This window comes from Alligator mississippiensis, chromosome 4, assembly GCF_030867095.1.
Source record: "Alligator mississippiensis isolate rAllMis1 chromosome 4, rAllMis1, whole genome shotgun sequence".
NCBI lineage: Eukaryota > Metazoa > Chordata > Crocodylia > Alligatoridae > Alligator > Alligator mississippiensis.
In genome coordinates this window covers 149,883,894-149,898,371 of record NC_081827.1, presented here as the reverse complement: position 1 = coordinate 149,898,371, position 14,478 = coordinate 149,883,894, and the positions used below count along the sequence as shown (strand labels likewise).

General features: G+C 53.8%; 1 protein-coding gene and 1 long non-coding RNA gene across 5 annotated transcripts in view; both read left to right on the top strand.

Annotated features, from left to right (window-relative positions):
* The window catches only part of LOC132250066 (scavenger receptor cysteine-rich type 1 protein M130-like), a 339,402-nt gene that overhangs the window by 127,097 nt on the left and 197,827 nt on the right, over positions 1–14,478 (top strand). The window lies entirely within an intron of this gene.
* On the top strand, positions 373–11,773 carry LOC132250270 (uncharacterized). 4 transcript variants are annotated; one of them, XR_009461932.1, is made up of 6 exons: positions 373–2,495; positions 2,950–3,110; positions 4,179–4,653; positions 5,028–5,344; positions 5,429–5,634; positions 6,669–11,773. It is a non-coding gene; the product is annotated as an uncharacterized LOC132250270 (long non-coding RNA). The 4 variants fall into 4 exon arrangements; XR_009461930.1 differs by having other exon boundaries at positions 373–3,110; positions 4,450–4,653; XR_009461929.1 differs by having other exon boundaries at positions 373–3,110.

Here is a 14,478-nt window from a genome sequence, read left to right as displayed (position 1 = left end):
GTGCCAGCCCCGCAGTGGAGGGGACAGGGGGTTGCCCTGGCTCCGTGGGTGGAGGGCTTGTGTTGCAGTGCTGGGCACCACGTGAGCTGTGTGGATGTCACAGTGGGACCAGTGGGGTGACAGGTCTGTGCTGCACTGACCTCTCCTGCTCCGTGGATTGCTGCCCACCAGCCTCCCCCGATAGTCCGCCATGTGCCAGCTCTGGGCCCATGGGCTGGATTTTCTCTTCACTTCTGTATTCCTTTTTCATTTGCGCCAGACTCCCATGGATATGGAGGGGATGGCGGAGGAGTGCTGGCCACCCTGGAGGGGGTAAGTGGGGGACAGGGAGGGGAGGGTGAAGTGCGGGGCTGTCCTAGGTAGCTTGTGAGCTCTGGGCCAGTAGCTATGGGGTGTTGCAAGTGGTGCTGTTTGCAGGTAGGGGAGTCCTTCCATCTCTGGTGCTGGTGGGGATGAATTCAGCCCAGGACCCATTTCTGACCTTTTTGTGCAACCAGGAGCATTATCCCCCACCAGGAAATGGAGGCAGGGTCCCATGAGGACAAGGGGACCCAGACCAACCTGCCCCTGTATGCAGAAGCCAGCACCTAGGCAGAGGGCCCTGGGCATGAACATGCCGGCACCCAGACCAGGGCCTTCTGCTGGGCTGAGATGGGGTGCCAGACCGAACCCCTGCCCATGACGGACGCTAGCACCCAGACAAAGGTTGGCCAATGTCAAAAACGACCAGGACAGGGAGAGAGGTATGGTGCTTTTTGTTGTGTTAATTTGTGAGCCTGGGATCAGAGCTGGATGGGACCTGGGTGATGATCAGGGCCTCTTCTGCCTCCAGGCGGGTCAAGATGACCTATGATGCCCGTCCCTCAGGGTGCCAGTGCCCTGAACCAAGCAGTTGTCCCGTGTGTCAATCCCACAACATGTCTGCCCCTGGATGCTGTGCTCAGGCAGCGTGGGGCCATATCTTGGGAGGGGATTGGCCCCAGGCTGTATGAAGCCCCAAGAGACAGGTGGGAGAGCTTCTTACCCTTACCGTAAAGAAGTTCTTCCTTATGTCTAATGTAAATCTGCTCTCTGTCAGTTTGTGGCCATTACTTCTACTTATCACAGGGGACACCCCGGTAAATAGGGTACCTCGTATTTCTTTCCACCCCCCGCCACGTCCTGGTGAATTTGTAGATGGCCACAGGTCACCTCTCAGCCTTCTCTTGTGGAGGCTGAAGACATCCAGGTCCCTCAATCTCTCTTCCTAGGACCTTACCTTCAGGCCGTAAACCATATGGGTGGCCCTCCTCTGGACCCTCTCAAGGTTACCCATGTCCCTCTTAAAGTGCGGCATCCAAAACTGAATGCAGTTTTCCAGCTGTGGGCTTACCAATGCTGCATAGAGGGGACGTATCACCTCCCTAGACCTGTTTGTGATTCACCTGCTAATGCATAGCAGAGGGTGGTTAGGTTTACTCTTCTCACTTTGTCGCACTGACGACTCAAGTTCATCTTGAAGTCAACTGTGACTCCAAGATACCGTTCTGCTGCTGTGCTGCTTAGAAAGTCTTTCCCCAGTTTGTGAGTGTGATGGTGATTCTTTCTCCCTAGGTGCAGCACTTAGCACTTGACTTCATTAAAGTGCATCCTATTCTGTCCATGATCCATCTCTAACCAGTTACTCTTGTGCAATCAGGAGCAGATGTCCCTCCCAGAGGATGGACGCAGGCACCCAGGCCAGCCTGCCCCTCACCAGAGAGGCCAGCACCCAGGCAGAGGGCCCCCGGCATGCAGACACCTGCACCCAGACAGGGGCCCTCTGCCTGGCTGAGGTGGGGTGCCAGGCTGGCCCTGGGCCAATGCTGGAGGCAAGCACCGAGACCCAGGGGCATCATCGTCTAAGATGGACACAACAGGGGGAAAGATATGATGCTTGTCCTAGGGCTAGCTTGTGAGTGTGCGATCTGTGTGAGGAGCGGAGGGCGCGCTGGAGCCAGGACTCTGTCCCTGGTCCTGGGAAGGGTCTTGCAGTTTGGGAGAAGGATGGGTTGAGGGCCAGGACCCCTGGTTCCTTCCCAGCTCTGGAGGCCTTGGGAGGGAATAGGTTAGTAATGGGGACATGTCTTGTGTGTCTTCAGTAAGTCCCTTTAACCACAAGTGCCTCCAGCGCCCTGTGTGTCTAGGTGGCGCAGGGCTGGGGCAGGGGGTTGACAGCCCTGGGCTCTCTGTTCTGGGAGCCCTCCCCATTGTGTATATCCAGAGCGCAGCCAGGAACCAGCCCTAGGCCCAGCAGCACAGGGGGAGGAAGGCAGATGGGTCCGGCAGGGCTCCCAGGGCCGGTCAATGGGACAGAGGCAGTGGTGGAGAGAGGGGAGACCGGTGCATGGGCTGGTTGAAGTGGCAGTGGCCTGGGGGTTTGGGGTATCTGCGAGGTGACCAGTGTCTCTGCCTCCCACCCCCAGTGCTGACACGGCGGCAGAGGGGAGGAGGCGAAGGTGGGGAGCAGTAAGAAGGTGAGTGTCCCCCCTGCACCCCAGCAGCCCCAGGCGTGAGGGGTGCCCTCCCCCAGGCCACATGATGATCGGGTGGCACCTGCCTCCAGGCCACTCAGGATGACCCATCCTCCCTCTCTGCTAGGGCTCTAGTACCTCATAAGGACCGGGCATCTTCCATTTTGGCCCCTCATTGCCCACCTCTGGGCCCAAGGACCCTGCTGCCAGGGCTTCACCCCGGGGTTTGGAGGTCAGAGCTTCTGGCTCGTCAGGCCTGCTGGGACAGAAAGCCGCACTGAGCCATGTGTGACAACCACGTACTGCTCCCTGCTGGGGAGATTCTCCTTTACCCCGTAGTTGTTCCTGGGTGTCAATGGAGGGGTCAAGATTGACCCCGTCTCCCTGACACTGGTTTCTTCTTACCTGGTTTGCACCCCACTCTGAGTGTGCCCTGACTCTGCCCCTTCTCCCACAGGGTGGCCTGGATTGTCCCATGCTGTATTGCCCCCAGGAGATGAACACCTGAACTCCTCCCCTCCCCACGCACCCCTGTCCTTCCCTCCCTCCATCCTCCCCTGCCTGATCCGGGATGGGCCCACAGGATGCCAGTGTTGGTGATTCTGCGTCTCTGAGCATGTAAGTGGTTTCCTGTTCTTTCTAGGTTTCCGCAGCCTCTTCTTTTGTCTCATTGTCTTGGGCCTGCACACTCCAAATGAGGGGCCATCATTACTTTAGTGCTTCTTCAGGCTACAAGGACCCATGTCCTTTGAACATGCCTATAAGCCAGGCAGGCTGCAAGTACACCTGGGCTATAAGGCAAGGAGGATGCACAAGTGTGAAGAGCAAAGCAAGGGGCATGGTATGAGCCACTTCTGCATTGCTCTGATTTTACACCTGTTCAGCTTTCTGGCTTTAAATGGAGTGCCCTTGGCCTAGATCTGGACCATCAGATGTGGACTGGACAGTCCAGCCCACTGCCGTCAGACTGATGGCAAGATTTTCAAAAGGGCTTAACCTTGGCATGTCCCGCTTTGATCCTTCTGAGTGAAGTATGGTCAACTGGTGCCTTCTGAGTTAGGAGGCGTACTTCCCCCCAGCAGCCAGTCTATGACAAGGGATCGCTTCTCTTGGCGTCCCCACACCCTGGCTGGTGCTCTCAGGGGGAGAACAGCACTCTTCCCTGCTCCCCCACCCATACCTAAGCAGGAAATGCTGCTGTCAGCGGATGCACCAGCGCTCTCAGGGGGTGCACATGCACCCGTGAGTGCCCTCTACACATTGCTGCTGTTGGAAGGAGTCACAACTGTCTCTGGAAAGAAGGCACTCTTTTGAACTACTTCACAGTGCCCCGGTGTTACGTTGCTGTATGATGGATATCCCCCAAAGTATCCAGCTGGAAACTCCATGTTCCCTGGAAATAGTGTCTCTCTGCCTTGTCCTCAAAACACAGATGTGCATATGGGCCTAAACATTTTTGTGAATGACTACAGCTTTTATGAGGAAGGAAAATGCTTATGACCGGAGGTCATCAGTCAGGCAGCCCTGGGGGAAGATAAAGTAACCAGGCTATATGCAGGCTGATCCATCCCTTACCACTCCTCCAACCCCCAGCCCATCATGTCCCCATTTGCTTGTAGCATTCAAAGCCCTAGGAAATCTTAATGTAGAGATTGGCCCCCTCACTCTCATGTATCCTCGTCACAGGCCTCCACCCGCCGCATCTCGGCACTGTGGCTCAGGTGGCCTGGCTACAATCAAGGCAGGCAGTGCCATGCCAAACTGAGGACCTCACCACGATTGCCCTAAGACCAGTGGGAAGAGCCTAAGAGCAGACCTGGAGAGAGAGGCACCCGGGGCTTGCACTGGGACACTTGACACAGAATTGGGTGCTTTCCCAGCTGCCAAAAGAATCTAGCAGTTTTCCCCAAGCCCACCACGCATGGGGAAGCATTGGACGATTTTCTGGCTTTTATAGCATTTAGGAAAAACCTGGAGGCTCAACTCACCACTGCAAGGAGTCCAGCAGGTTCCCACCACAGACCAAAATACCCAGGGAAGCACCACACCGCTCTCCAGACTTCCGGAGCATCGGGTACCCAAGTGGATGCCCTCCCTCCAACACAGATGCAGCAGGACCCCGAGTTGCATGCAGGACCCTGTGCAGAAGACTCCATCTCAGGTCAGTATGGGAGAGGGCTGCCCAGGGTAACCTAAAGTGGGAAATATGTGAAGAACTCCAGAGAGGAGGCTTCCCAACACCACTTACCCAACCAGTACACCTGTGGAGTTGGAGCACCCCAGCAGGAGGCCAGCAGGAAAGCAGGCCTCACTCAGGCACAGTGGTGCCCACAATGAGATGCTGGTGCCTGTGTGGGAAGAACTCATACAAAAATGGCAACAGGCCAGGAAACATGAGGGCCCGGTGGTGGGTGAGAGAGGGGAGCACCAGCATGGGACCAACCCATGCCCAAGAAAGGGATCGCATAGCAAGGAGGCATCGTGGCCTTGCCTGGCTGTGCAGTATGAGCTAATCAACTTATATGACCTTTTTAGTTGTGATTTTGCACATAGAAGGCAGAAGCAGAATCCTTGTGATCGCAATTCTCGCCAGACACCTCGCATAAAAAAAAGACATCCTCATCACGCCGAGATGTCACCAGGGCTAATTACAAGACCCGAGTAGAAAGGGGTGAGCTGCAGGGAAGGAGGAGCTCCAGCCAAGTCATGAACATGCTGTCACACCTGGACCCTCAGGGAACCACTGATCCCCACCTCCAGGCAACTGAAAGTTCACCCAGTGGAAACAACAAAGTTGTGGTGTGGTGTGACCCAGAGGGGTGGGATGTGCCTGCAGCCCAATGCCAACTACAGTGAGCATGAGCCTGTCACAAATCCACTCCCCACTGCAGTAAAAGTGTCTTCCTTCAATTTGTCCTTCCCCTTTCTGACACTAGGTCAAGCCCAGGATGATTGCAGTGACGCCTGATGTTGCCAGTGGGATCCTAGTTGAGAACCATAAAGGGGCGAGGATGCTGCAGCACTGCAGACTCCCTGTGCAGTTGGCCCAGGCACAGCAGGATTCCTGATCCAGCCCATCGCCTGACTTCCCATTGCATCCAGAGGTGCCCTGTGTCCCAGGGCCAAATATGAAGCTGTCATGGTATGTCTTCTCTTAAACCTTTCCATCTTCTGGGAATTGTAGGAGAATGCCTTGAGGGCTGCCTGACATAGGTCAGGGTTGCCTTTTCCTTCTGGTGCCTGTCATAGTGCCCCACATACAGCATGTCCCACAACATAATACACGCCTTGTTCGAGGAAGACAGAATGGAGAGAAAAAGCTCTTTATTTGTAGGACCTAACTGGGGAGCAGCAGCAAGGTTGCCTGAGCTGACTCATTGCGCTGCACCCTGTAGATCACATGAAGGTTTGACTTTATTTTTCCCAGGAGCTGGCAGAAACTGCTCTTACTCGATGTCTTCGTGTAATGGGTAATGGGATTTCCAGCAGCGGGTTATTTTTCAAAGAAGGGGTCTGTTGTATTTTGAAAAAGACAATACTTTCTAGGCTGACATATTAACAAGCCTCTGATCCTGCACGAGATGATCTGCTGGGAGTGAGGGAATGTTGCCCAGTGGGATCCTGGAGAGCTGGAACGAGCACAGCAGGGCTTAGCTGATCCTCTCTGAGTTTTGCTCTCTCCGAATACACACTTTGCTGCACCAGGAGGTTGCAGAAGTCCCAATCTTAGCAGGGCGCTGCAACTCAAGGCCCAAAGCTTTGGCCCTGGCAACTAGTCCTGCAACTAGCTACCTTTCCCTCTCTGCAAACAGGCAGGCATTCATCCCTTGACTGGGCTGGGGAGGGACACTGGGACACCATTTGAGCTTATATTTGAAAGGCTCTGGCTGGAGTGGGAGATGAGCTTGTGTTTTTCTCTTTTGCTGAGTATCCTGCTCCAGTTTTTCCTTTTCCTCCCTGAAGCACCAACCCCACACGATCCTTCCCCAAAGATTAGAGCGTTAGGCAAAGCGTCTGTGCGCATGTCTGCAATACACTGGCTAGTATCAGTGGGTACGACAGAACTAGCCTGTCCAAGTGCCTTGCTGAAGGGTCTTCATTTTCCTGGTGTGGAAATAACGGGATTGATTTCACTCATACAGGCTTTTTGTTCTGCTTTCTTTCTCTCTCTCAAAGGCAGAAACCTGTCCTCTCAAGCTAACCGCACAAGTGAAGCAGTGTGTGGTTCCTGGTGCACAAGGTCATTCCCATGTTAAAAGAAGATATGCATAGGCCTCTTGCTTCAAAAGCAAGTCCCACAGTGATGGGTAAATGGCGATGGGAGCAGACATGTATGATTACCAGAAGCCCCTGGTCACGGACCTTCTCCTGGTCATGGACCTGCACATACAGAGCCAATGACTAGAAGATTATGATTTGTACTTTGAATTGAGACAGGTGTGTAATTAGGCAGCTGCAGTTATAAGGCAACCCCTTCTCCTCATACCCCTCCTCATCTTTGACATAAATAGACTAGATTAAGAGTCTACAAACAACTGCTTATAATCAATTCACTACCAATTTTTGAGGTTATTAATGACCCCCATAGACCAAGGCTTATATCGAGAAGGCCATTTTGATATCAAGGAAAATGGATCCAGAAATGGAAGACAATTGACATCATTAATAAATTTCTTATCATGGACCCCACATCTAAACCTCCTAGTTCCCTTTTCCTAAGACAGAGCTGGACTACATTGAACAAGGTTCATAGTGGAAAACTACCTATTTTTAAAAAGAATTGTATTAAAGTCCCCGAGTGTGAGTGTGGCAAAATCCAAACTATCACATATCACAGAGGACTGTCCTATCTGTCTTTGTAATGATTGCATTAAAGACCTGCACCAGGCTGCTGACGATGGCTCTCCATGAGTATCATACCTGATACAGTCACTCTCGCCTTATCCCTCAGTGCCATTGCTGATAGGATGCTTAGAGCTTGTTCTGTTATTTGGATGCTGTATTCCATAGGAATCAAAGCAAAAAATGGAAGCCGTTGTGCTCTGCTCATAACCCTGGCTCCTAACTGACCGTATCATAGTGCCTGGCAAAGTCCACCTCAGCCCAGCTATGACCCGAGCAGTGCAGGAAACCAACTGCTATAATGGTTGTAGCAGAAGAGCTCACGTCGTGGCCTGGTCAGATCCTGACAATCTGCAGTTCTGCTGAATCCCTGTCATCGACTGTCTCAGGCAGGACACGAGAAGTGGAGGAGAAGAAAACCAGCCCCAAAGGCTGCTGGATAGATGTTTGTTTGATATGTTCCACGATGCCCAGCCGCTTGGCCACAAAATGATGTCAGCAAAAGAAGCAACCAAACAAGAGGTTCAATGTCAAGTGCTTCAAAACCCTGCTAAAAGACATTACGTCCAGCAGTGTCTGAGGGAGAAACGTGCCAAGTGCCCTGATCCTCTTGACACCACTGATCAGTCAGGAAAGAGCGAGAGTTTCAAGAAAGGCATCCACGAGGCATGCTGACAATCCAAGGCTTCTCCACCAAGAAACGTCAGGACTGGTTCAATGAGAGAGACAGCTTTCAAATTCATGCCTTTCAAATAGAAGACACAACAACATCAGCTTTAAATAGAAGTACCTTCATCGGTGATCTTCAGTACAGATAATTCCCTCAATGGCCCCTGCCACACTAACAGTTTTGCACACACACGTGGAAAATGGTTTTCCTCTTTTGTGTGTGTTAGGAAAAGACTCCACTGAATAAGTGTTTAATGTGTAACATGTAATAGAAAAATGGGATAATTGATTATGCCAGTGCTGCAAATCCTGATGAAATCTTCCCTGGGCTCACATAAGGGCTTCACTGAAGAGAAGGTGCTTGGGTTTGGTCTAGCACATCATCCTGCACGTTCCCTTAGTCATTGCTTTCCATTTGCCCTGAGGGTTTTCTCCCCCTCCACTTGCCAGAGGAGTCTGATCCCTTCCTCAGGCTGGAACAGGGCCAGGTTTCAGATGGCAGATCACATCAGGATTTCTTTGCAGGTACCGTCCGTGTAGGAGATTTCACCTCTGGGGTCCAGCTCTTTGTCCTGACACATGCAGAGTTCCCAGTAAATGTGTGGACATGGGGTCCGTCAGCACTGTGGCAGCTCGTGGGATCTAAGCCTTCCCTCTTCCCCTCTTGTGTCACCATGTGATATAAAGGTGACCTGGGAAATGTCCGGCTCATCCTGTCTTTGCTCTCTGAGTGCTCAGGACCAGTCCTGCCATGAGCGTCTCACCAGAGCACATCCACATGAGGTGCCAGGGCTTGAATTCCCCTGGAGAGGCCATGGCTGGTCACGGGCCCTGTTCTGCAGGGCACTGCTCTATCCAGTCGTCTTTTCATTCTTGTACTGGAGTCACTGGGGTCACGGCAAGAAATCAGGGTCCCAGTTCATCCCACCTGACCACTCCAGTAGGGTCCCCTCCAGGATACCTTGCGTGAAGTCTTCCCCAGGATCAGGTCCCGGAAGACAGAGCAGGCCAGAGACCACAAGGGAAGTCCAAACTATGCTACACTTGCTATTGCTGAAGGGGTATGTTGATGGGCTCCATTAGAGCAGATGTGTCTCCAGGGACATGGGATCATTGAACAGGAGGACTGGAAGGGGCCGCACAATGTCATCTCATCCAGCCCCCTGATCCAGGTGCTGTCATCCCTGAGTAACCCATCCCAGCCAAGTGTCCGTCCAACCTGCTTCTCAAAGTTTCCCGTCACAGAGACACCACCTCTCCTCTAGGCAGCCTGCTCCAATGTCTGGCCCTTCTCATGATCAGAAAGTCCCTGGTGAGGCCTCCCCAGTGCTGAATAGAGGGGAAGAGTCATTTCCCTTGACGTACACATGACACTCCTGTTAATACAGCCCAGGACGCTGTTCTCTTTTTTTGGAACAAACAGGAGGGAGAAATGGGAGACACAAATTTGTAGCTCAGTCTTGGTCAGAGCCACCTGCCCATGGGCCACAAAGCTGAGACCTGGGTCCTCCCTGATGTAACCTTGGAGCCGTCCAGGTTGATTGTGGGTTAAGCTGGCCTCCTCCTCTATTAGCAGGGTCGGGGCCAGCTCTGCTCTCACCCTAGCGTGATTGTCCCTCTCAAACGAGGACCCATGATCCACCCATCTCTGAACACCTGTTCTGCAAGGAGCATGCGGCAAGCGGGACCCAGATTTCCTCCTGCTTCACAGCCAGCTGTTCAGCCTGGGCATCATGCAGAGCCTGCTGATTTTCCTGGCCCTGGGGAGGGGGAGAAGGTCAGATGAAACACCAGCTCTTTGATCCCCGCAGAGCTGCACCAATTCAGTTGCTCTGGCAGCAAGCGAGCTCAGCCCAGGCTCAGGTGGCAGTCAGGACCCCTCTGCACACCCCCAGCCAGGCCAAGCAAGCTGATGTTTGGCTGTGGGCCTGCAGCACTGCTCAGCTGGGTGTCGTGAAGCCCCAGTGGGGTCCTGAACCTCAGACAAAGCCGGCTTGCTCAACAGTTCGCAGCACGGGCCCGGGACTAAAGCCCTGGATAGGGATTGGGGAGAGCTGTGCACAGCTCAACAGTTGTGACCTCTCTGTGCCTTCCTCTACATGTGGAGTAGGGCGATAGCAGCCCCAGCCTCTGCTGTGACAGCCCTTTGGGATGTGCTGCTGGAAAGTGCTAGGTGAGACCTATGTAACATCATGGCATAAATCAATGGAACCCGCAGCATCTGAACGGACAACGGAGGCTCCTAGTCTGGTGACCCTGGCGAGTAGAGACACTCAAAAAGGCCGAGGTGGACTTGATCTAAGTTATGGTTTTATCTGTAAGCAGTGTAACTTAGATTGGTAGCAAGAAGAGCACACCTCTGCCCTTGCAGGGGGTGCAAATCTTACACCAGTTTCCTCCACTTAAACGACGTGTGCCAAACTTCTCTTCTGCAGTGGGTGTAGACCGGACTGTGATCACTTATTCCAGTTATAGCGTAATGTCTGCCCCTGGCCGTCTGTCCAGATGTACTGAGCAGGATGCAATGAGGCCAGGCCAGAGGCCTGCAGCCAGGCAGTCTCAGTGAGAGACAGGCCCAGCCCTTGCGGGGACAGGCACCCCCTGCACTCAGCCCGGCGCAGCAGCCTGGTCCCAGCGGGGCTGGGGATGCAATCCAGGCAGCCGGTCCTGAGGCCACGGACAGCAGGGCCCACACGCTGCAGCCCTGGCAAGCCTGCGTGGCCTGCAATGACCTTGGCTGGGCAACACTGAAAGCTCTTGGTCCCGACCCTGTGTGCATGATGCTCAACAGGTGATGCTGTATGTTCAAAGTGCACACGCATTTTTTCGTGGCATGAATTAATTGATTCATGGATTCACAGACATTAGGGCTGGAGGGGACCTCAGAAGATCATCGAGTCCAGCCCCCTCCCCTGGGGCAGGAAGTCAGCAGGGATCGTAGGATCCAGCGAGATAAACATCCAAATGTCTCTTGAAGGCTTTCAAAGTCGGTGCTTGAACCACCTCCAGCGGCAGTCTGTTCCAGACCTTGGGGGTCGCACAGTAAAGAAATTCTTCCTTACGTCCAGCCTGAAACTGGCCCCAGTTCTGTGCTGTGCACGGGGCAGTGCCAGCTGCCCGCCCTTGCAGTCCCAGGACACGGGGCCGGGGCCTTCTTCCAGGTGCTCCGTGGCGGGAAGATTGACCACCTCCCAGCCAGGAACATGGGATTAGGGTTCAACCGCCTCAGCGCCCTGGCCTGGTGCAGCCAAAGGCCCCAGCTGCAGCAGGTCCTCAAGCCAGCTGCTACCCCCACACCTGGGGAGCACATCTGGGCACATTGCACATGTCCACATCCAGATGGGGACAAGTCTCCTCACCCCTGCTCCCAGCCCAGCATTGTAGGGGGCAGGGCTTGGCAGCCGTCTCGCAAGTGGGCCAGGCAAAGCCTGGGCTGAGATATCGAACCAGCCGTGTTGAAGGGGAAAAACAAAATGGTTCCAGTCTGCCATTTTGTTTGTGAGTGAGTCATGTAGCCAGGTCATGACCTTGCTGTAAACTAGGTTTTTTTTTTCTCTTTCTCCAGTAACAAGTTGAAGACATGTGCAGACTTGTCTGCGTCGTGGCTAATGTTGATTGGTTTATCCTGTTGCTATGCTTATGACGTCACATTTTCTATATTACCCCCTCACTGCCTATGTTCAGAGTCAGACCTCATGGCAAAATTCTGAATTTGTGTGTGGCGCTGACCAGGAATGCATTTTTTATTAAACTAAGTCTTTAAACTTCGATTGTCCTGTTCGTTTGAGCCTCCGCCCAACGAACCCGGGGATTAAGTTTTCCCCCTACAGTGCGAGTAGCCAGGCTTGAAGGCACTGCTCAATGGCCTCACCAAGGCTACGGTGCTGGGAGGGGCTGTGTGGGCCCGGGGCAGGGCCTGCCACCACCATCACCACCTCCAAGAAGCTGTTGATCAAGACTGAGGACGTGATGAGAACAGTATACGGCAACGTGATGTTATGAAAAGAAGAACAAGACTTATTTGCACGATTTTTTTGTAGGATAGTTTTGCAGAAAATCCAAGGATTTGAGCTTCCCATACAATAATTTCAGATTTCCGACCTGGCAATGGCAGAGGACAGCGTGGCCTGGAGACCCGGACACCTGGGTGCTCACCCCACTCGCTGGCAACATGCTGCTGGGCTGCGGGTCACGCCATTCCTGCCTCAGTTTCCCTGCCGCCCCGAGTTGGATCTGAGCGGCATCAGGCTGGGTATAATGGGTAGGAGCTGTGGCTGGGTCTGGCAGGGGTGACCAGCTGCAAAAAACAGGGGTAGGAGCTGCAGCTGGCTCTGGGGCATTGGGCTGGGTATAACGGGGACAGGAGCTGCGGCTGGCTCTGGGGGTGTCAGGCTGGGTATAGCGGGGATAGGAGAGGTGGCTGGCCTTTGGGGGCAGACATTGGCCTAGGTATAAGAAGGGGCAATGGTCTCAGGTTACATCAAGCCAAGTTTAGGTTAGATCAGAGGAAAAACTCAGGAGGCGGGTAGTAAAGCACAGGAACAGGCTCCCAGAGAGGCTCTCTAATCTCCATCCTTGGAGGTTTTGAAGCCCTGGCCAGAAAAAGCCTTGGTTGGGATGATGTAGTTGGGGCTGGCGCCCCTGGTGCCCAGTCCAGGCAGAGGTGCTCTGTTCCCTGCCCTGGGCTCAGCCCCTGTTGCCCTTTCCCCATCCAGCTTTTCTGCTTCCCCTTCTCCCCATGGTGGGCAGAGACGTGGCGGTGGAGCTGAAGACCGACCTGAGGTGGGTGAGCACTTGCTGGGGTGGGGGAGGGGACCCAGGTGTCTGGGTTCCCAGATCCCCCTTGGAACCCTCCAACCCCCTCCCGGAGCAAGGGCAGCTCAGGTGTCCGGCCTCTTGGCTTGCCCCTGACTCTGTCTCCCCAGAGCAGGGAGATAACTCAGGCCCCCTGGCTCTGCTGCCTGGTGCAATCTCCCAGCACGCTGTGGGCTGGGGCAGGATGCCTGGGGTGGGTCAGGACTCACGCTGGGCTGGTGCCCACTGGCTTGAGCAAAGCCCATGCAGATGGGGCCCATGGGGATGGGAGGGCACGGTCAGCTGTGGCTGCCCGAGATGGGCACCAAGGTCGCAGCTCCCACCCCTGGACTCCTGGGTCCCAGGCCCAGCTCGTGTAGCGGTTGGGGGTTGCACGCTTCCACGAGTGGCTGCATATGTCCGAAGGGCGACAGAGCTCTCATTCGCCTGGTACTCTGGAGCAGGATCCCCGGTGATCTCCAGCACAGTGTTATTGGTCACCCTGAAGATCTGCAGCCTCTTCCACTCGCCCGAGATCTATACCACCATCTTCTCCCATTCGGCAATGCTTGTTTTGCAAGTCCAGGCACCACCTTGGGCAGAGCCAAGCTGCTCTTGGAAATATTCCTTCACAGGCAGTGCTTAGTTTCATGATCCTTGCACCTCTTTGTACTCCTGACTCGTTTTCCTCTTTAGGCAACTGCTTGTGGTGCAAGAACTGCAGCCAGGACTGCCGGGCAGCTTGGCAGCTGGCTTGCAGAACAGCAGCCACCTAACGTGTCCTGTCCAGTGTCTGTATGAGTGTGCATGCACATGGGCGCAAGCTGGTACTTAGTTCTGTCTGCTGGTGTTGCAGCATGGAGAGCTGGTCTGTCCACACTGGTCTATTGGGAGCCTGAAAATGACACTGGCTATCCAAAAAAAAATATATTGTGGGGTTGTTTCTTTGGGGTTTTTTTGAGTTTAACCTGAGCTGGTGCTTTTGTTTCGTCTCCCGTCATGTACTGCACAGCACAGTGCCTGGCAGTAGTGGAGAATGAGCATGGGATGCCTTTACATAATATTGAGTGTATGCTTCAGAGCAAATTACCCTCCGTGTGGAAGCAAAAACTCATAATAAAATACAAGCCAGATGTTTGGCTACTATATGGGTGATTTTACTTAGAGGGACAAAGTTGTAGGAGACAGTCCATCTTGGAGCAGCATCTTGGTTAGCCCTGTTGTTAACAGGACAGGAGCATGTGTTCACGAAAACTGTTCATAACCAGATCGCTATCCAAGGGAACAGGATGTTGGACTGCTGGAGCCCCATTTCTGGATACTAAACTGAAGGCTGCATTAGAGCTGCCATAAACTTGAGCCCTACCAGAAGAGAAGGGCAGTGCCTGGGTGTGGTGTTCATCATGTAAAAACATGCCAGGGACAGCTACCGCCCCTGAGTCTTGCTGTGCCATGAATGCACAGGCCCACAGTGGGGAGAGCTGGAGTCTTGCTGCATCCAGGGATCTCTGGAAAACTGTGCCTTAGACACAGAGCTGCTCCCTAGTGCACCACATTGCACATGGCGTATTCCTCCAGGGTCCGCCCTGTGCTCCATCTGGGGCAGATGCCCAGTGAGCAGTCCCTTGCCTCTTTCAGGAACTTGCAGACTCTTACTGTGCTTGGTCCTGGCTGTGCGGGG